General features: G+C 39.0%; 5 non-coding genes across 5 annotated transcripts; all 5 read right to left on the bottom strand.

The window, feature by feature from the left end:
• Positions 1–9,356: 9,356 nt before the first annotated feature.
• On the bottom strand, positions 9,357–9,432 carry LOC143029322 (small nucleolar RNA snR60/Z15/Z230/Z193/J17). Its single transcript, XR_012966820.1, has one exon. It is a non-coding gene; the product is annotated as a small nucleolar RNA snR60/Z15/Z230/Z193/J17 (small nucleolar RNA).
• A 2,099-nt stretch (positions 9,433–11,531) lies between these two features.
• LOC143029323 (small nucleolar RNA snR60/Z15/Z230/Z193/J17) lies at positions 11,532–11,610 on the bottom strand. The gene has a single exon (XR_012966821.1). It is a non-coding gene; the product is annotated as a small nucleolar RNA snR60/Z15/Z230/Z193/J17 (small nucleolar RNA).
• A 1,896-nt stretch (positions 11,611–13,506) lies between these two features.
• Positions 13,507–13,582, bottom strand: LOC143029321 (small nucleolar RNA snR60/Z15/Z230/Z193/J17). Its single transcript, XR_012966819.1, has one exon. It is a non-coding gene; the product is annotated as a small nucleolar RNA snR60/Z15/Z230/Z193/J17 (small nucleolar RNA).
• A 2,269-nt stretch (positions 13,583–15,851) lies between these two features.
• On the bottom strand, positions 15,852–15,927 carry LOC143029325 (small nucleolar RNA snR60/Z15/Z230/Z193/J17). Its single transcript, XR_012966823.1, has one exon. It is a non-coding gene; the product is annotated as a small nucleolar RNA snR60/Z15/Z230/Z193/J17 (small nucleolar RNA).
• Positions 15,928–18,422: 2,495 nt separating this feature from the next.
• On the bottom strand, positions 18,423–18,498 carry LOC143029324 (small nucleolar RNA snR60/Z15/Z230/Z193/J17). The gene has a single exon (XR_012966822.1). It is a non-coding gene; the product is annotated as a small nucleolar RNA snR60/Z15/Z230/Z193/J17 (small nucleolar RNA).
• Positions 18,499–23,507: the final 5,009 nt, after the last annotated feature.

Genomic DNA, 23,507 nt, shown 5'->3' with positions numbered 1-23,507 from the left:
AGTTACAGTAGATTCCACGCATAATCATTTCTATAATGTACTTAGTTCTATAACTGTATCAGCCCTGTTAAAACATATACGAGTTAATCCAGTATCTAAATAGTATTTAATAAAAATGTACACAATTATAATATTTCAGTGTCTTCATGCTCTTCACAATATTTCAGTTGGGGAAAGAAGAACATTGATCATCATGTCAGGTCTTAAAAAAAATTATATCAATTGAGGGAAACAGAGGGGAGACAACAAATATCAGTGTTAGCAAGTAATTCTAATGTCTACACTTACCTTTCCATTAATGAACAATTACACAAAAATCCTCTTCACAGTTACAGTAAATTCCACGCATAACCATTTCTATAATGTACTTAGTTCTATAACTGTATCAGCCCTGTTAAAACATATACGAGTTAATCCAGTATCTAAATAGTATTTAATATAAATGTACAATTATAATATTTCAGTGTCTTCATGCTCTTCACAATATTTCAGCTGGGGAAAGAAGAACATTGATCATCATGACAGTCTTAAAAAAAATTATATCGATTGAGGGAAACAGAGAGGGGAGACTACAAATATCAGTGCTAGCAAGTAATTCCAATGTCTACACTTACCTTTCCACTGACAAACAATTACACAAAAATCCTCTTTGCAGTTACGGTAAATTCCACGCATCACCATTTCTATAATGTGCTTAGTTCTATAACTGTATCAGCCCTGTTAAAACATATACGAGTTAATCCAGTATCTAAATAGTATTTAATAAAAATGTACACAATTATAATATTTCAGTGTCTTCATGCTCTTCACAATATTTCAGTTGGGGAAAGAAGAACATTGATCATCATGTCAGGTCTTAAAAAAAATTATATCAATTGAGGGAAACAGAGGGGAGACAACAAATATCAGTGCTAGCAAGTAATTCTAATGTCTACACTTACCTTTCCATTAATGAACAATTACACAAAAATCCTCTTCACAGTTACAGTAAATTCCACGCATAACCATTTCTATAATGTACTTAGTTCTATAACTGTATCAGCCCTGTTAAAACATATACGAGTTAATCCAGTATCTAAATAGTATTTAATATAAATGTACAATTATAATATTTCAGTGTCTTCATGCTCTTCACAATATTTCAGCTGGGGAAAGAAGAACATTGATCATCATGACAGTCTTAAAAAAAATTATATCGATTGAGGGAAACAGAGAGGGGAGACTACAAATATCAGTGCTAGCAAGTAATTCCAATGTCTACACTTACCTTTCCACTGACAAACAATTACACAAAAATCCTCTTTGCAGTTACGGTAAATTCCACGCATCACTATTTCTATAATGTGCTTAGTTCTATAACTGTATCAGCCCTGTTAAAACATATACGAGTTAATCCAGTATCTAAACAGTATTTTATAAGAATGTACAATTATAACATTTCAGTGTCTTCATGCTCTTCACAATATTTCAGTTGGGGAAAGAAGAACATTGATCATCATGTCAGTCTTAAGAAATTATATCAATTGAGGGAAACTGAGGGGAGACTCCAAATATCAGTGCTAGCAAGTAATTCTAATGTCTACACTTACTTTTCCATTAACGAACAATTACACAAAAATCCTCTTCAGTTACAGTAAATTCTGCACACCACCGTTTCTATAATGTACTTAGTTCTGTAATTCTATCAGCCCTGTTGAGACATGTACAAGTTAATCTAGTATCTAAATAGTATTTCATAAAAATATACAATTATAACATTTCAGAGTCTTCATGCTCTTCACACTATTTCAGTTGGGGAAAGAAGAACATTGATCATCATTCCAGTCTTTTGTGGGAAACAAAGGGGAGACTATGTCTATACTTACCTTTCCACTGATGAACAATAACAAAAATACTCTTCACAGTTACAGTAAATTCTGCGCATCACTCATTTCTATCATGTACTTCATTCTGTAACTGTATCAGCCCTGTTAAAACATTTTCAAGTTAATCCAATATCTCAATAGTATTTTATAAAAATATACAAATTAAATACTTCAGAGTCTTCATGCTCTTCACATTATTTCAGTTGGGGAAAGAAGAACATTGATCATCATTCTTATCTTAAACGATCTCTTTCAAACATATATTCATACCTTAACAATAGTTTGGTTTTCTTTTCTGTAGTGGATTTGAAATAAATATAATGCAGTTTGATGTACATGCTAGCAGAATCACCTTACCATCTGAAAAGAAGCAAGGAGGTTTAGGCTACAGATAAGGCTAAGTCGACAGACATTATATAAAGTTCCTTAAGATTCTTTCCCCTCTTCTGAATATTTCAGTTGGGTAAAGAAAAAACATGATCATATACTTATTGGCTAGATAAGTCTTTAATGCATGTCTTATGGACAAGAATGTACTAGAGGACTGGAGGTGCATGCATAGTTCCATTATACAAACGAAAACGTACATATACCATAGGCTTTTTTCACACTTACAAGGGAGGTAGCCAAAAAATAAAGTCATGAAATCCACTCCCACCCATTCCATCCACAAATATTCCACTCCCATTCACCACCCTCCCTCCCTCTTATTTTGGCTCCTGCATTTCACCCACTGACCTGGGTCAGAAGCAGTGCAGCAAGACCCAGCAAGGCCACTTCATTTAATTGGGGACTCCCCCCCTCTGTCCCCTCATGCAGAAAAAGAAAAGAAATTCCTTAGGACTGCATCAATTATTCACACGTGCTTCCTCACTCCCCACCCCCTCCTTTCCATGCATCACAGCATCATCCATACACAACCATTCTCCATTCACCCTCATCTTCTCCCTTCCTCAACAAACATTCCACTGTTTCCCAATGCCCTTTTACTCCATCCATCCATCTCATCCCAGTCGTCCCCTCATTTCCAATCCTTCCACACCTTGTTCTCCTCAGTTTCTCACTCCATCCTGTCTAGTAACCCCTTTCATACTTCCAAGGCACCTCATCTCAAACACAATATTAAGGGGTCCACTAGTACCAGTGTTGGTCATTGATTATAATCATTTGCTTAGAAATAGGGAGAAAATGTGGAGGAGTCATGTTCCTGGTTAACATACATATACCAAAGGCTTTTTTCCCCTTACATGGGAGGAAGCCAAAAGACCAAGGCATAGAAACCACTCCCACCTATTCCATCCCTTATATATTCCACTCCCCTCTACCCTCTTAACTTGGCACCTCTTGGATGTCATGGGATTAAAAGAGTAACGAGAAATAGACATTTGGGAATGGATGCTAAGGAGATTGTATGAAGGAGTGATTGTGCCGACAGCACTGTATGGGGCAGAAACGTGGAACATAAGAGGAAGAGAAAAAGAGTTTGAATGTGTTTGAGATGAAATGCCTGAGAGGTATGATGGGGTGAGGTGAGAAATGAGGTGAGAACAAGGGTAGAAAAGGAGTTGGGAGATAGGGTTGGGATGGTTTGGATACAAAGAACAAGTGAAGAAATATTAGTAAAAGAGGTGTGGAAGACAGTGGTGTGAACATGAGGGGGGGGGGGGGGTGTCCAAAATGGGGTAAATGGGGTAAAGGGGCATTGGGAAAGAGGGGAATGTCTGTTGAAGGACAGGAGAAGACAGAAGATTAGGGGGAAAAGATAATGGTTGTGTATGGATGATGCTGTGATGCATGAAAGGGAGCGGGTGGGGGATAGATGGTGAGGGAGTATGCATGAAAAATTTGAAGCAGCCTGAAGGGCTTTCTACCAGTCTTCTTTGTTTCTGCATTATGGGATGGAGAGTGGGGTCGCCGATTTAATGAAGCAGCCTTACTTCAGATGTGATGCACCTTATGACACTGCTTCTGACCAGTCATCCAGGAGGAGACAAGAGGGAGGGAGGGGGGTGAATGGGAGTGGAGTATGTGGGGTTGGAAGGAGTGGGAGTGGATTATATACCTTTGTTTTTTGGCTACCTCCCCTGAAAGGCGGAAAAAGCTTTTGGCACATGTAAATATGGCAACAGCCTACTTGTATAAACTTAGAATCTGCACCCCCCCCCCCACAAGTTACTTTAATTTGTAAACCAGAGAAGATTGTGGGGCAGTATGGTTATTATCTGGTTTCAATATTTCCTTTTGGGAGGAAGAGAAGAGATTTACATATACCCCAAAAGGACTTTCCATTGCATGGGGTGTGGCCAACTCATTAGCAAATACCCACTTCACCCATCCAAAGACCACTTTTGTTGTACTCATCTCTTGTTTTTTTCCTTCCTGCTCAAGACATTCCTCTTGCACCCAATGCTCCATTTCATCTTATCAATCATCTTTCTTGTATTCATATCAGGTATACTTCTCCTGACTGCTTTCCATAAACTTTTTCTAGTCTTTCACCCCTCTTTCAATCTGCTTGAAAGGCATACTTACTCAGAGGTATTCCTTTGTGTGATCAGCGTTTAATGTATCTTGCTAGTCTTCAGCTTACACCCTGTAAACCAAATTGCATCTGTCAGCAACAAATTAACCAATAAATGTAATTGCCTTTTATGTGGATCATCAGAACAACCTATCAACATACTACTGTCTGCCTGGGGCGGTATAGTTATCATCAGTTCTACTTCTTTGGAGGTTAATTAAAAGATAGAAAAAGAGGCAGAATTAACTTACTCAAGTATTCCACATGTGGTCAGCAATACACAATTCTCACTGTCATCAGCTTACAGCCATCTTCCTGTAAACAATACCCCCATTTATCAGCAACAGGGTAACTAATAAATGTAATGTATTTTTAAATGCATCATCAGAATAACCTATCAACATTCTACAGTCTGCCTGGGGCGGTATTGTTATCATCAGTTCTACCAGTTCTACAAAATAAAAACTAACCAACTTACTGTAAAGTTTTCCTTATGTGGTCAAAATCATACAAATTATTAATTGCTTGTCATCAGCCAACCCTGTAAGCAATAGTATCTATCAGCATCAGAAAACTAATAAATGTAATGTATTTTTAAATGCATCATCAGAATAACCTATCAACATTCTACAGTCTGCCTGGGGCGGTATTGTTATCATCAGTTCTACCAGTTCTACAAGATAAAAACTAACCAACTTACTGTAAAGTCTTCCTCATGTGGTCAAAATTATACAAATTATCAATTGCTTCTCATCAGCCAACATTCATTTTCCTGTAAGCAATAGCATCTATCAGCAACAGGAAACTAATAAATGTAATGTATTTTTAAATGCATCATCAGAATAACCTATCAACATTCTACAGTCTGCCTGGGGCGGTATTGTTATCATCAGTTCTACCAGTTCTACAAGATAAAAACTAACCAACTTACTGCAAAGTCTTCCTTATGTGGTCAAAATTATACAAATTCTCAATTGCTCGTCATCAGCCAACATTCATTTTCCTGTAAGCAATAGCATATCTATCAGCAACAGGTAACTAATAAATGTAATGTATTTTTAAATGCATCATCAGAATAACCTATCAACATTCTACAGTCTGCCTGGGGCGGTATTGTTATCATCAGTTCTACCAGTTCTACAAGATAAAAACTAACCAACTTACTGCAGTCTTCCTTATGTGGTCAAAATTATACAAATTATCAATTGCTTGTCATCAGCCAACATTTTCCTGTAAGCAATAGCATCTATCAGCAACAGGAAACTAATAAATGTAATGTATTTTTAAATGCATCATCAGAATAACCTATCAACATTCTACAGTCTGCCTGGGGCGGTATTGTTATCATCAGTTCTATCAGTTCTACAAGATAAAAACTAACCAACTTACTGCAAAGTCTTCCTTATGTGGTTAAAATTATACAAATTCTCAATTGCTTGTTATCAGCCGACATTAATTTTCCTGTAAACAATAGCACATCTATCAGCAAATGGAAACTAATAAATGTAATGCATCTTTAAATGCATCATCAGAATAACCTATCAACATTCTACAGTCTGCCTGGGGCGGTATTGTTATCATCAGTTCTACCAGTTCTACAAGATAAAAACTAACCAACTTACTGTAAATTCTTCCTTGTGGTCAAAATTATACAAGTCTGAATTGTTTGTCATCAGCTAACATTCTTCTTCCTGTAAGCAATAGCCTATCTATTAGCAACAGGTAACTAATGAATGCAATGTATTTTCACAGATGTCATCAGAACAACCTATCAACACAATAGTCTGCCTGGGGCGGTATGGTATCATCATTTCTACTAATTCCACAAAATAAACAAGAATCTACTTACTGATAAGTATCCCTTTTGGGGTCAAAAGTATCATTCGCACGTCTTCAGTTTACATCCATTATCCTGTAAACAAAATTCCTTCTTTCAATAGGAAATAAATTTATATTGTGGACTATAGCATAAGGCCTACCAGACCTTTACATTACTTTCAAATTTTACTTGTATTAGCATACCTTTACTTTCTTGGTTCTTGTGAAGCACTTCCAACAGTCTTCTGAAGACAAGCAATGCTTCCAGTAGAACAAGAACTGTACAACCTTTAAATAAGCAGCCAGGACTAAAACTGTACAAGTCTTTGGCATGACAGGCTAGTTCCGTGGGGTTCACTAGTACCATTTATCAAATGATACCTGGATCAGGTTTCAGTATAGTTTGGTTGTATTTGGTCGTCATACTTGACCATTTTTCTATGCTTGCTTGCTTGCTTGCTTGCTAATTAAATTTTTCCAGTTACTCTCTAGTTACACAGCCTTTTGCCATACTTCCTCCTTTTAAATTTCACATATGCACTTTGTGCCATTAAATGAAAATAGATGTTACCCTGCCAAAAGAAAAATTATTTTCAATTTCAAAGTCATAAACATGCACAAAAATTGTTAACTGGGGGATTCAGTCTGCTCAGTACGAATTATTTTTATCTACACAAAATGTCAGAGCCTCTAATTTCATCATTTTCAAATCCCATATCAAAAAATGCAGTTCAAAACATACCTGACAACACATGGTACACTTCTCGCAATCACTGAAGCCGTTCATGGTTTTCTGAAAGGAAAATAAAAACTGATATATTACCAAATACCATAACATTATACAACATAGCAGAACATTAATTGTTGCCCCAAGTTACCAGCACCCCTTGGGTGATTAAAAAGTATAGCAAGATAGATATTTGGGAATGGATGCTAAGAAGACTGCATGAAAGAGTGGTTGTGCTGACAGCACTGTATGGAGCAGAAAAATGGAAAACAAGACTGGATGAGTTTGAACGCATTCGAGATGAAATGCCTGAAGTATGGTAGGGTTTAGTAGGTTGGATAGAGTGAGAAACAAGGGAGTGAATAAGGTAGGGGTGGGAAGGGAGTTGGGAGATAGGGTTGATGAAAGAGTTGGGATGGTTTGAACACAGAATGAGTGAAGAGAGGTAAACGTTGTGAAGGCAGGGATGGAAGGGGTGAACAAGAGGGGACAACCATGGATGAGATGGATGGATGGGGTAAAAGGTGCACTGGGAAAGAGGTGTCTGTTGAGGAAGGGAGAAGACAAGATAGGAGGACTGAAGAACGGTTGTGTATAGATAATGCTGTAATGCTTGCAAGGCAGTGGGTGGGGGATGCGGGGGTGAGGAAATACGTGCAAATGATATTTTGACACAGCTCAAAGAGCTTTCTCCCAGCCTTCTCTTTCTCTGCACAAGGGGTTGGAGAGGAGTGTCACCAATTAAATGAAACCGCCTTGCTGTGGATGTGCTGTGTTCTGTTACATTGCTTCAGACTCAGGATAGTGGGTGAGATGCAGGGATGACCTATCATCCAGGAGTCAAGATAACGGAGTGGGGTAAATGGTAACGAGGGTACATGGGGATGGAATTATGCCTTTGTTTTGGTTAGCTCCCTTGTAAGGGGGAAACATACATTGGTGGGTGGGACTGAAACGGGCGCATACCTTTGACTTGGCAACCTCCATTATAAAAGACAAGAGGCCCTTGGTATATACAGACCATTTCTGTGATGTTTATGAGAAGAGTGCTAGTCGAGTCTCTTTGAGAGGTAATTATTAAACTATCTAGTGATAGACCCATCCTTGACTATGAGGTAGTTTTGGTCTCCGTCTAACAGAATGGACAAATTCTCTAGAATCAGTACAGAGAATGACCAAAATGATACATGGACTCAGGAATTTGCCTTACGAAGAGAGGTTTAGGCATCTAAACATACATACATACATACACCAAGGCTTTTTCCCCCTTCCAAGGGAGGTAGCCAAAAAGGGAAAGGCATAAAAACACTCCCACCCATTTCATCCCTAAATACACTCCACACCCCTCCCACCCTCCCTCTCATCTAAACATACACACTCTGGAAAGTAAAATAATAAAACAACAGGGCAGGACTCGCAGTAATGGGTATAAACTGGACAAACTATTAGACAACTTTATGGATGGGGATGACAGGTGGTGATGGATACGGAGCTGCCTAGTGTAGGCCTTATGGTCTCTTGCAGTCTCCTTTATTCGTATGAATTCATGTTGCTTTGGAGAGGTGAGCAGCGATTCCCATGCTTAGTCTCTCCTAGACTTGCATATGGTAGACATAACTAATTTGGTCTGTAGGACATTGGGTTTATGGTTTTCTTGGTTAAATGTTGGTTGAATCTGTCAAGGTCCTTAACCACTGCTGTACAAAAACGCCAATATAGGTGTCATCACGGCATGAGTAGGTAAACAAGGATGCAAGTGTCAGCACCTTGGCTCGTATCTTTTTGCAGATATACACAAGTTAACCCCAGATTCTGTGAACTGGTTCGATCACAATTTCCGTTTATTATTATTAGGCAAGTAAAGGAAAAAGAGTAATACAGCAGTGATTTTATCTATAAAGGGAGTAGTGTGATGAATCATCCGTTTGGCAGCCAATGCTACGCGTGAGAATTTGACTTGTACTGAAGTGCTTAATGCATTTGGAGCAACGTGCTTTAGTCGGGTATTTGAGATCTTATCAAGGCATAATTATGCGTGGGTTTTTCAGCTAATAGCTAACTTTATGGAATGGGTGGGAATGATTTTATGCCTTTTATTTTTTTGCTACCTCCCTTGTAAGGGGGAAAAAGCCTGTTATATGTATGATGTATGTAATTTAAATCAATACTGTCTTCTGGGCATGAACCTTTATCTGCATTCAAACAGTAAAGGGATTAACCAGAAATTACTCTTGCCTCCACATGATTGGTGTCACAGGGATTTCCCTTGACCCTGCCCAGTTATGTGGGGCACAATACAAGTTTTATCAAGCAAACAACACACTTACCAACATATTTTGTCACTGAAGACCAATCAAACATGTCCACCTGGAAATAGAAACGACCAATTACCAAAAGAAATTTACACAGCTTTTTTATGGCACTTAGAAAATGTCAGGTATGGGCGAAAGACAGGATGATATTCTTCATGAATCAGATGAACTATGCACTCATCATTCTAAGACCAAATATCATTTAGACTTCTAAACTATTTACCATACCTTGTCTTGATATTAGTATTCTTCTGTATTTGTAACAGTCATTGGGCCAGTTCTTCCAATGTCCGATTATATCCTTCACTTATAGGACCATCCATACACACAATGAAACTTTACTACCAAAATGGACGTTAACCTGACAAAGGCAAAGTAACTTTAAATTTAAGAGTCAAAATCATGCACAAAAATTCTTAAAGATAAGGGATTCAGTCTGCTCAGTACGAATTTTTTTTATCTACACAAAATATCAGAGCCTCTAAATTCATCATTTTCAAATTGGTACAACATAATACAACTGAAGACAAACCTGGCACATAGTGCAATTTCCAGAAAGGAATCCATCAGTCTGAAGATTTAGATCTAGGCTCTCTGAGGAGAAAAAGGCAACATATTACAAAAACACTCCTTAATCTATAATATCAGAGGTGGACAATTCAGTCACCACACACCCAGGATACAAACTTCATCTGCAGGAAACCACAAGTTACTCCACTGGGCAACTACTGTAAAAATGGAATTGTCCACCCCCAATTATATATATAATATATACAGTCACTATCCGAGTTACAATCTAGATCGGTTCCGACCAACCAGTCATAAGTCAGATCCCATTCAAAATGGCCGACATGAGGGTTACTCAAGGATACGTTTTTAAGTAACTTTCTATTGAATACTGTTATATACAAGCTACTTCCTGTTCATCAATTATATGCCTTTTAGTTTCATTTTTATCATTTTTTTTTTTAGTTTCTTAATGTTTTAAAACTGTATTGTGTTTCAGTATATATACGTATACAGATACTGTATGTATGTACTATACCTGTATACACACACACAGGTATTAAATATAACCTTGCTTACCATTTTTAAGGTTTTTAAATCTTAGTTTCCTTTCATAATTTTTCCCGGACTCTTAATTGTTATATGCACTATCTTTCTCATCTATTTTAATCCATTTTAAGTGCAAAATATAGGAACAGTACATTTATCTTTGTATACAGCATTGAGTAAAAGCAGCAATGACTACAACAGCACTATAGGAGAGAACCCAAACGCTGAGTATGGGATCCAATGTATTTAACGTTTCGCCCAGCAGGACTTCTTCAAAAACAACAGTGTACAAACATCTGACTCCTTATAACCCGAGCTTGCGAGGAGAAACGAACATGAAACTGGTGTGAACACAATCTGCGTAAATTGCTTGTCACTTTGTTATTAACGTTGCTGAAGGTTTATTGTATATAAAAAAAAAAAAAAAATCCATTCCTTTGATTTATATTATCAAATATAAAAGTAGATTCAACCATCTACGTTTCATAGTATGGTTTTCATATCTAATAATCTTAGAATGATTCTAGTCAGCATTTTGGCCTGTACTGTAAGTTTTCAATTCATATTTAAGTTCCAATATTCTTTTATCAACACCATGGAAACTGATGTTGATAAAAGCTGGCGAGATTGTTGTGAAAACCAGCTCGGTAACAGTTGGCAATCTTATATATATATAAAAAAAAAAAAAAAAAAAAAAAAAAAAAAAAAAAAAAAAAAAAAAAAAAAAAAAAAAAAGCCGAAATAAAAGTAGGGAAAATGTTCGTCAAGCAGGTGTTTATGGTGTGCCTTTAGGTTGTAAAGAGGTCTACATTGGTGAAAGTTTGTGGTTGATAAAATAATATCAGAACATAAACATCATATGAAAACTTACAATATGAATAATGCCATTGCTAGACAGATACGATACAGGCTGGAGATTACTAGTCAGAGGAACTTTAGTCAAAATGTATTCTATTCATGCATACACTTAAAAGAATACTGTCTTCTGGGCATGAACCTTGTATCTGTATTCAAACAGTAAAGGGATTAACCAGAGATTACTCTTGCCTCCACATGATTGGTGTCACAGGGATTTCCCTTGACCCTGCCCAGTTATGTGGGGCATTGTACAGTTTTATCAAACAACATACTTACCAACATATTTCGTCACTGAAGATAAATTTAACATGTCCACCTGGAAAAAGAAACAACCAATTACCAAAAGAAATTTACACATCTTTTTATGGTACTTGGAAAATGTCAGGTATGGGCGAAAGACAGGATGATATTCTTCATGAATCTGATGAACTATGCACTCATCATTCTAATACTAAATACCATTTAGATTTCTAAATTATTTACCATATCTTGTCTTCTGTATTTGTAAAAATCATTGGGCCAGTTCTTCACAATCTGCTTAATAATCACCACTTGGTAATCATTCTGATTATATCATTCACTTCTCTATAGGACCATCCATGCACACAATGAAACTACCTGTACTTTGAAAATGGACGTTACCCTGGCAAAGGGGAAAAAAAAAAAAAATTAATTTAAGAGTCAAAAACATTCACAAAAATTCTTAAAAATAAGATATTCAGTCTGCTCAGTACGAATTTTTTTTTATCTACACAAGATATCAGAGCCTCTAAATTCATCATTTTCAAATTGATACAACATAATACAACTATAGACAAACCTGGCACATAGTACAATGTCCAGAAATGAATCCATCAGTCCAAAGCTTTAAATCTTGGCTCTCTGAAGAGAAAAAGGCAATGCATTACAAAAACACTTCAATTTATAACATCCTCATACATACATACATGCCAAAAGCTTTATCACCCTTACATGGGAGATAGCTAAACAAGGGCATAAATCCACTCCCATCCATCCCATCCCCACATACTCCAACACCATCCACCACCCACCTTCCCAAACTCTTATCATGGCTGCTCATGGATGTAAGGTCATCCCTGCATCTCGCCCACTGCCCTGGGTCAAAAGCAATGTTGCAAGACACAGCAAGGAAGCTTCATTACATCGATGAACACCCCCTCTCCGTACACTTATGCAGAGATGAAGACGGGGAGAATTCCCTTCGGGCTTCATCAGTTGATTTTCCACATACATTCCCTCCCTCCATCCACTCCCTTTCAAGCATCACAGCATCATCCATACACAACCTATCTCCACTCTCCCCTATCTTCTGTCTTCTCACATCCTTCCTCAGACATTTCCCTCTTTCCCAATTCCCCTTTTACCCCCATCCATCTCATCCTTGGTCTCCACGTCATGTTCACTCCTCCTACCTCTCCCTTCCACACCTTTTACTAATCTTTCTTCACTTATCCTCATATCAACTATTCTCTTGACTTCCAACAGCAGACCTACAGTCCCACAATAGTTGGCAATGGTCCTCATGCCATTCCATAGATCAAACTTTTGAATGCTGTCTATATTGTATGTGGTATTGTGCCAATGGTGAGGAGGGGAACACATGATTGAGAGCTCTTTCTCATGAGCAAGAAATACAGTGAAGCTTATAGATCTTATACATAATTCTGAGGCACCTCCAGACTGCAACAAATCGTTTTGAAAATGGGCAGTTCTATATCTTGCAGTACGAAGTCCATCTGCTTCAACACCCTGGCATTTTCTCTTCTAATGTTACACATTTTCTCCAACATCCTGTTAAACAACACAAGTTCCCCACTGGTAACCCTCCCTGCCACATCTCCAAAACTCTTCAACTTCACTACTTCAATCTGTGAATACTGACCAGATACCACCACTGTCTAAACCAGGCACTAGATCTTCCCATATATGAAGAGCCAACAACTAGCAACTGGTTCCTTCTACTGCCACAGGCCAATGATAGAGAATCTACCAAAACAAATAGACATCAATCCAATTTTTCTTATCACAAAGATCTATGGAAGGACCTGGAGACTTGCTATGTACTGTGATGCTGGAGATTACTAGTCAGACGAACGAGTCAAAATGTATTCTAATCATGCATACACTTGAAGATTACTCTTGCCTCCACATGATTAGTGTCACAGGGATTTCCCTTGACCCTGCCCAGTTATGTGGGGCACAGTACAAGTTTTATTAAATAACATACTTACCAACATGTTTGGTCAATGATGATCAATTCAACATGTACACCTGAAAATAGAAACAACCAATTATCAAAAGAAATTTACACATCTTTTTATGGTACTTAGAAAATGTCAGATATGGGCGAAAGACAGGATGATATTCTTCATGCATCAGATGAACTATGCACTCATCATTCTAAGAACAAATACCATTTATATTTCCAAACTATTTACCATATCTTGTCTTCATACTAGTATTCTTCTGTACTTGTAAGTCATTGGGCCAGTTCTTCCCAATCTGCTTCATAACCATTACTTGGCAGTATCATCCAATGTCTGATTATATCCTCCTCTTCTCTGTTGGGCCATCCATACACACAATGAAACTTTACTACAAAAATGGACGTTAACCTGACAAAGGCAAAACTACTTTAAATTTGTGAGTCAAAAACATGCACAAAAATTCTTAAATGTAAAAGATTCAGTCTGCTCAGTACGAATTTTTTTTATCTACACAAAATATCAGAGCCTCTAAATTCATCATTTTCAAATTGATACAACATAATACAACCAAAGACAAACCTGGCACGTAGTACAATTTCCAGAAAGGAATCCATCAGTCGGAAGCTTTAGATCTTGGCTCTCTGAGGAGAAAAAAGCAAAGTATCACAAAAACACTCCTTAATCTATAACATAAGGGGTGGACAATTCTGTCCCCATGCACCCAGGACAGACTTCATCTGCAGGAAATGAGTTGCTCCAAAGGACCAAACTGGGCAACTACTGTAAAATGGAATTGTCCACCCCCAATTTCATATATATATATATATATATAAAAATATACACATACATATATACACATGCATGTACCAAAGGTTTTCCCCCTTACATGGTTGGGGTAGCCAAAAAGAAAAAGGCAGAGAAACCACTCCCACCCATTCCATCCCTAAATACACTCCACTCCCCTCCACCCTCCCTCTTATGCACCTCCTGGATGACAGGTCATCCTTTCATCTGGTCCACTGCCCCGAGTCAGAAGCAGTGTCGCAAGAGACATCACATCCACTGCAAGGCCACTTCATATCAGCGATGCCCCCTCATGCAAAAAAGGAGATGGGGAGAAATCCCTTCGGGTTACATCAAATTCTTCTTACACATACTACCTCACCCCCATCCCCTACCCATTCCACCTTATGCATCACATCATCCATATACTACCATTTTCCATTCACACATAAAACAGGCTCATGTTGTGGCTAATACAGCTAAAAGGAAAATCTTGTCCATTTCTTTCTAATATCTCATGTGGATTTTGTCTGCAGGCAACCAGAAGTTGCTTCACAGGATCCCACTGGGCAGCTACTGTAAAACTGGAATTGTCCAGCCCTGAACATCCTCATAATAATTATTACCTTGACTTTCACCAGCAGTCGACCTACAGTTTCACAATAGTTGGTAATGGTCCTCATGCCCTTCCATAGACCTCAAACTTTTGAATACTGTCTATATTGTATGTGGTACTGTGCCAATGGCAAGGAGGGGAACAGATGATTGATTTTCTCATGACCTAGATATGGATCAAAAGGTCTCCTGTCGGCATGCTCCGCCTTTGTAATCCTTTGTAACGAGCAAGAAATACAGTGACGCTCATAAATCTTATACATGATCCTGAGGCACCTCCAGATTGCAACAAATGGATGACATTTTGAAAATGGACAGTTCTATGTCTTGCAGTACCAAGACAATCAAGTACCCATCTCTGGTCCAATGCCCTGGCACATTCTCTTATGTTATAAATTTTCTCAAATATCTCGTTAAACAACACAAATTCCCCACTGGTAACCAAGGGGACTAATACTCGATCACTGCATATGGTGGTCCTCCAAGTTTGATGTTAAACATACCCCTGCCACTTCCCCAAAACTAGTTAACTTTACTACTTCAATCTGGGAATACTGACCAGAGGGACCATACCACTGTCTAAACCAGGCACTAGATCTTCCCATATATGAAGAGCTGACAACTACTGGTCCCTTCTACTACCACAAGCCAATGATAGAGAATCTCCCAAAACAAGAGAGATCAACCCAATTTTACTTATCACGAAGATCTATAGAAGGACCTGGAGACTTGCTATGTACTGTGATGTTGGCAATTACTAGCCAGAGGAATTTGGGTTAATATATATTCTAATCATGCATATACTTAAAAGAATACTGTCTTCTGGGCATGAACCTTGTATCTGTATTCAAACAGTAAAGGGATTAACCAGAAATTAATCTTGCCTCCACATGATTGGTGTCATAGGGACTTCCCTTGACCCTGCCCAGTTATGTGGGGCACAGTACAAGTTTAAATCAAACAACACTTACCAACATATTTTATCACTGATGATCAATCTAACACGTACACCTGGAAATAGAAATGACCAATTATCAAAAGAAATTTACACAGCCTTTTATGGCACTTACAAAATGTCAGGTATGGGCGAAAGACAGGATGATATTCTTCATGCATCAGATGAACTATGCACTCATCATTCTAAGAACAAATACAATTTAGATTTCTAAACTATTTACCATATCTTGTCTTGATACTAGTACTCTTCTGCATTTGTAAGACAGTCATTGGGCCAGTTCTTCCAATGTCTTTATATCCTCCACTTCTCTATAGGACCATCCATGCACACAACGAAACTTTACTATGAGAATGGACGTTACCCTGACAAAGGCAAAATAGCTTTAAATTTCAGACTCAAAAACATGCACAAAAATTCTTTAAGATAAGGGTTTCAGTCTGCTCAGTACGAATTTTTTTTTATCTACACAAAATATCAGAGCCTCTAAATTCATCATTTTCAAATTGATACAACATAATGCAACTGAGGACAAACCTGGCACTTAGTTCAATTTCCAGAAAGGAATCCGTCAGTCCAAAGCTTTAGATCTCGGCTCTCTGAAGAGAAAAAGGCAATATATCACAAAAATACTCCTCTATAACATCCTCATACATACATATACCAAGGCCTTTCCCCCCACCCCTTACACAGGAGGTACACAAAATACAAATGCATAGAAATCATTCCTACCCACTCCCATTCACCCTCTCATCTTGGCACCTCCTGGATGATGGGTCATCCCTGCATCTCATCCACTGCCCTGGGTCAGAGGCAGTGTCACAAGACAACACATCCACAGCAGCGACCGCACCCCCATCCCCTCATGCAGATCCCTTTGGGCTACATCAATTTCTTTCTCATACATACTCCCTCCCCCACCCACTCACCCTATGCATCACAGCATCATCCATACACAACCATTCTCCATTCACCCCTATCTTCTCTCCTCTCCCTTCCTTCAACAGACATGTCCATCTTTCCCAATGCCCCTTTTACCCCATCCATCAATCTCATTTATCCTAGGTCAACCCCTCATGTTCACTCCTTCCACACCTCTTTTACTAGTCTTTCTTCACTCATTCTTTTCATGTGTCCAAACCATCCCAATACTCTTTTATTCAATCTATCTCCCAACTCCCTTTCCACCCGTTCTCCTCACCACCACCTCATACATACATAATATATACACACACATCAAGGCTTGATCCACCTTAAAGGGAAGTAGCTAAAAAACAAAGCCATAAAATCCATTTCCACTCCCATCCACCACCCACCCTCCCTCACTCTTATCTTGGCTACTCCAGGATGACTGGTCATCCCTGCATCTCATCCACTGCTCTGGGTCAGAAGCAGTAACAAGATACAGAACATCCACAGCAAGACCGCTTCATTAAATCCGTGAACATCCCTCTCTGTCCCCTCATGCAGAAATGAAGACAAAAAATCCTTTTGGGCTGCATCAATTCTTCATACACTCCCTTTCACGCAGCACAGCATTATTCACACACAATCATTCTCCATTCACCCCTATCTTTTTCTCACATCCTTCCTCAAAAGACATTCCCCTCTCTCCCAATTCCCCTTTCACTCCTTCCTTCTCATTCTTGGTCACCCCCTCATGTTCACTCCTACCTCTGCCTTCCACACCTTTTACTAATCTTTCTTCACTTATCCTCGTACCTCATATCAACTATTCTCTGACTTCCACCAACAGCAGACCTACAGTCCCACAATAGTAGGCAATGGTCCTCATACCCTTCCATAGATCAAATTTTTTAATGCTGTCTGTATTGTATGTGGTACTGTGCCAATGGCAAGGAGGGGAGCAGATGATTGAGAGCTCTATCATGAGCAAGAAATACAGTGAAGCTCAAATCTTCCAAATTGCAACAAATGGATAGCGTTTTGAAAATGGGAAGTTCTATGTCTTGCAGTACCAAGACTGTCTCTGCTCCAATGCCCTGGCATTTTCTCCAACATCCCATTAAACAACACAAGTTCCCCACTAGTAACCAAGGTGACTAATACTCGATCACTGCATATGGTGGTCCTCCAACTTGATGTTAAACATACCCCTGCCACTTCCCCAAAACTAGTTAACTTTACTACTTTAATCTGGGAATACTGACCAGAGGGACCATACCACTGTCTAAACCAGGCACTAGATCTTCCCATATATGAAGAGCTGACAACTTACAACTGGTCCCTTCTACTGCCACAAGCCAATGATAGAGAATCTCCCAAAACAAGAGAGATCAACCCAATTTTACTCATCACAAAGATCTATGGAAGGACCTTGAGACTTGCTATGTACTGTGATGTTGGCAATTACTAGCCAGAGGAATTTGGGTTAATATATATTCTAATCATGCATATACTTAAAAGAATACTGTCTTCTGGGCATGAACCTTGTATCTGTATTCAAACAGTAAAGGGATTAACCAGAAATTAATCTTGCCTCCACATGATTGGTGTCATAGGGACTTCCCTTGACCCTGCCCAGTTATGTGGGGCACAGTACAAGTTTAAATCAAACAACACTTACCAACATATTTTATCACTGATGATCAATCTAACACGTACACCTGGAAATAGAAACAACCAATAATCAAAAGAAATTTACACAGCCTTTTATGGCACTTACAAAATGTCAGGTATGGGCGAAAGACAGGATGATATTCTTCATGCATCAGATGAACTATGCACTCATCATTCTAAGAACAAATACAATTTAGATTTCTAAACTATTTACCATATCTTGTCTTGATACTAGTACTCTTCTGCATTTGTAAGACAGTCATTGGGCCAGTTCTTCCAATGTCTGCTTATATCCTTCACTTCTCTATAGGACCATCCATGCACACAACGAAACTTTACTATGAGAATGGACGTTACCCTGACAAAGGCAAAATAGCTTTAAATTTCAGACTCAAAAACATGCACAAAAATTCTTCAAGATAAGGGCTTCAGTCTGCTCAGTACGAATTTTTTTTTATCTACACAAAATATCAGAGCCTCTAAATTCATCATTTTCAAATTGATACAACATAATGCAACTGAGGACAAACCTGGCACTTAGTTCAATTTCCAGAAAAATCCGTCAGTCCAAAGCTTTAGATCTTGGCTCTCTGAAGAGAAAAAGGCAATGTACCACAAAAATGCTCCTCTATAACATCCTCATACATACATATACCAAGGCCTTTTCCCTCCCTTGCACATGGGGTACCCAAAATACAAAGGCATAGAAATCATTCCTACCCACTCCATCCCCTACATACTCCACTCCCATCCACACTCTTATCTTGGCACCTCCTGGATGATGAGTCTTCCCTGCATCTCATCCACTGCCCTGGGTCAGAAGCAGTGTCACAAGACAACACATCCACAGCAGCGACCGCACCCTCGTCCCCTCATGCAGAAATGGAGAAGACAGGGAGAAATCCCTTTGGGCTGCGTCAATTTATTTCTCATACATACTCCCTCCCCCACCCACTCACCCTATGCATCACAGCATCATCCATACACAACCATTATCCATTCACCCCTATCTTCTCTCCTCTCCCTTCCTTCCTTCAACAGACATTCCCATCTTTCCCAATGCCCCTTTTACCCCATCCATCAATCTCATTTATCCTAGGTCAACCCCTCATGTTCACTCCTTCCACACCTCTTTTACTAGTCTTTCTTCATTTATTCTTTTCATGTGTCCAAACCATCCCAATACTCTTTCATCCAATCTATCTCCCAACTCCCTTTCCACCCCTGTTCTCCTCACCACCACCTCATACATACATATATATACACACACACCAAAGGCTTGATCCCCATTACAAGGGAAGTAGCTAAAAAACAGCCATAAAACCCATTTCCACCCATTCCATCCCCACATACTCCACTCCCATCCACCACCCACCCTCCCTCACTCTTATCTTGGCTACTCCAGGATGACTGGTCATCCCTACATCTCATCCACTGCTCTGGGTCAGAAGCAGCAACAAGATACAGAATATCCACAGCTAGGCCACTTCATTAAATCCGTGAACATCCCTCTCTGTCCCCTCATGCAGAAATGAAGACAAGAAATCCTTTTGGGCTGCATCAATTCTTCATACACTCCCTTTCATGCAGCACAGCATTATTCACACACAATCATTCTCCATTCACCCCTATCTGGTCTTGTCACATCCTTCCTCAAAAGACATTCCCCTCTCTCCCAATTCCCCTTTCACTTCATCCTTCTAATTCTTGGTCACCCCCTCATGTTCACTCCTCCTACCTCTGCCTTCCACACCTTTTACTAATCTTTCTTCACTTATCCTCATACCAACTATTCTCTTGACTTCCACCAACAGCAGACCTACCGTCCCACAATAGTAGGCAATGGTCCTCTTACCCTTCCATAGATCAAATTTTCTAAAGCTGTCTGTATTGTATGTGGTACTGTGCCAATGGCAAGGAGGGGAGCAGATGATTGAGAGCTCTATCATGAGCAAGAAATACAGTAAAGCTCAAATCTTCCAGATTGCAACAAATGGATAGAAGTTTTGAAAATGGGAACTTCTGTCTTGCAGTACGAAGACTGTCTCTGGTCCAATGCCCTGGCATTTTCTCTTATGTTATACATTTTCTCCAACATCCCATTAAACAACACAAGTTCCCCACTGATAACCAAGGTGACTAATACTCGATCACTGCTTATGGTGGTCCTCCAACTTTGATGTGAAACATACCCCTGCCACAAACCCAAAACTTGTCAACTTCACTACTTTAATCTGGGAATACTGACCAGAGGGACCACCACTGTCTGAACCAGGCACTAGATCATCCCACATATGAAGAGCCAACAACTGATCCCTTCTACTGCCACAAGCCAATGATAGAGAATCTCCCAGAACAAGAGATCAATCCAATTTTTCTTATAAAGATCTATGGAAGGACCTGGAGACTATGTACTGTGATGTTGACAATTACTAGTCAGAGGAACTTGGGTCAAAATATATTCTAATTATGCATATACTTAAAAGAATACTGTCTTCTGGGCATGAACCTTGTATCTGTATTCAAACAGTAAAGGGATTAACCAGAGATTACTCTTGCCTCCACATGATTGGTGTCACAGGGATTTCCCTTGACCCTGCCCAGTTATGTGGGGCACAGTACAAGTTTTACCTAACTGCATACTTACCAATATATTTTTTCATTGAAGAACAATTCAAAGTTCACCTGGAAGTAGAAACAACCATTTATCAACTGAATTTTACACGTCTTATGGTACTTTAGTAAGGATGTCAGGTATGGGCGAAAGACAATAGGACATTCTTCATGCATCTGATGAACTATGCACTCATCATTCTAAGAACAAATACCATGTGCATTTCTAAAGTATTTACCATCTTATCTCCTGATATTCCTTCAGAAATTAGGTGAATTGGGTGGGACTGGATTTATGCCTTTGGCTACCTCCCTTGTAAGGTGGAAAAGGCTCTTGGAACATGTATCCTTAACTTCATAAAAGCATCCAACTACAGCCAATGGCATCAATTTTTCACAATTAAGCCACACTGAAAAATAAATAAAAAAAATCAATTTTAAACTTGAAATTTTTTATTCTAATAAAACTAATCAAATTGGGCTTCAGTCTGCTCAGTACGAATTATATTTTTTTCTACACAGGGCATCAGTGCCTCATAAATCATCAAATGTAATTCAATATTACATAATACAAGTTCAAACAACTAACCTGACAAATTGAGGCACTTGATCAAAATCCATCCTTTGGAAACAAAAACGAATCTAATCAAAATAAATCATTTTCTGAAACAAAAACCAAAAAGAAAGACTTAAGAGTTTCCTAGTAAGAAACATTTCACCTCCAAAAAACAGTAGTATATGTATCTTAAAGGTCCTTTACCTATTACATACATATACCAGCCTTTTTCCCCCTTACATGGGGGGTAGCCAAAAAGAAAGGCATAGAAATCACTACCACCCATTTCATTTCCCATATATTCCACTCCATTACAGCAAGTTAAATAAATCACACCCTCATCAAAAAAATCCACTGTATTACCCCTATCTCAGCACCCAAGAGAGGAAGGGATAGATTCGTGTAACACTTTAAAATATTTTTTCTCCATTGAAAGTGAATCCCTTCTTCAGTTGTATGTTTGTCCAACAAATTTCAAGCCTTCATATAAACTATAGGGCCTAGTTAGTGGGGTGACGAAGTGCACACTACACATCCATTCGCTCTAGTACCTTGCCACACTGCTCAGGTTCAAGTCAATACGACAACAGTTCCTACCAGAGCTGGTGCCCCCACTTCACTGTATGGTGATCCCCTCCATGCCATTCCTCTATCTATTCATTTGCATTTTTTCCCCACGATCTTTATGCTTGACGCATTCCCTGTATCCACATGATCTTTATGCTTGACGCATTCCCTTTGTATCCACATGATCTTTATGCTTGATGCATTCCCTTTGTATCCAAAGCGTATTACCCCCATCCAACCATGTCATTGTTGGTCTTTCATTTGCCAAATCTGCTTTTGCTGGCCTTTCCTAGCTCATTCTATATGCCCAAACCAACTCTGCACTGACCTAAATGACAGTAATATCCATTCTGTCTCTCCTTCACTTTCTTATTTTATCCTTGTCACACTTCTCCAAAAGTAGCTTTATTTGCAGCAGAATAACTGAATGAACTAAAACCACTCCAATTAAACACCCACAGACACCATCCCCATAGAACCCCACAGGAAAATGGTAGGTTCTATGCAAGAGCCCCCAATCATATTCATCCAGCTCATTGCATGATGAGTATGAACCAAATGACAATACCAGTAGCACACTAGTATACAATTTACCACATAGACCACGTAATACATCCACATCAAACCTATTCACACTTAAATCACAAATACTGATGACCAATCACCAAACTCCACTCCAAATCCTACACATTAGCCTAAAAAATTACTTCCTAGAGAAACTTAAATCGTATTAGCACAATTACATTCAAGGTACCATCCAGAACCAAGTCAATACCAACACAGAATAAGCCTGGGCATGGAAAACTTCTGTATTGCTTCGGACCCAAGGCAGTGGGCGAGATGCAGGGATGACTAGTCATCCACGAGGAGCCTAGGAGGAGGGAGGTGAATGGGAATGGAGTACGTGGGGATGAAATGGGCGAGAGTGGATTTATGCCTTCGAGTTTAGCTACCTCCCTTGTAAGAGGCCCTTGGTATATGTATGTACATGAAAAACTGTCCCAAATGCAATCGTCTTACTAAGGATACCACACGCCTCGCCTAATATTCCATCATAGCCATATCCACAAATTTCTTCCAAGAGTGATTTATAAGCCAATCCAGTTGTCAGTTACCTGGGAGTCATGTGTCTTATGCACGAGACCAGGGGTAAAATATTGGTTGTCCTATTTCCAACACAGCTAAACTATAGGGCCTAGTTAGTTGTATCTATATACCAGAGACTTTTCACCCCCCAACAAGTGGGTACACAAGTAAAGATACATGCCCACTCCCACTCACCACCCATTGCTTTCATCTCGGCTCCTCATGGATGATGCATCTGTCCTGCGTCAGAAGCAATGTAACAAGATGGTATATCCACAGTAATACTATTATATTTAATCAGTGACCCCCTTTCCATCCCCTCACGCAGAAAAGTATATAATGTACACAATACCTAGACCATAGTCTA

Source organism: Oratosquilla oratoria, chromosome 10 (assembly GCF_046742065.1).
Source record: "Oratosquilla oratoria isolate Oo_2021 chromosome 10, ASM4674206v1, whole genome shotgun sequence".
NCBI lineage: Eukaryota > Metazoa > Arthropoda > Malacostraca > Stomatopoda > Squillidae > Oratosquilla > Oratosquilla oratoria.
The sequence above is the reverse complement of the archived record's forward strand: the minus strand, read 5'-3'. Positions and strand labels throughout refer to the sequence as shown.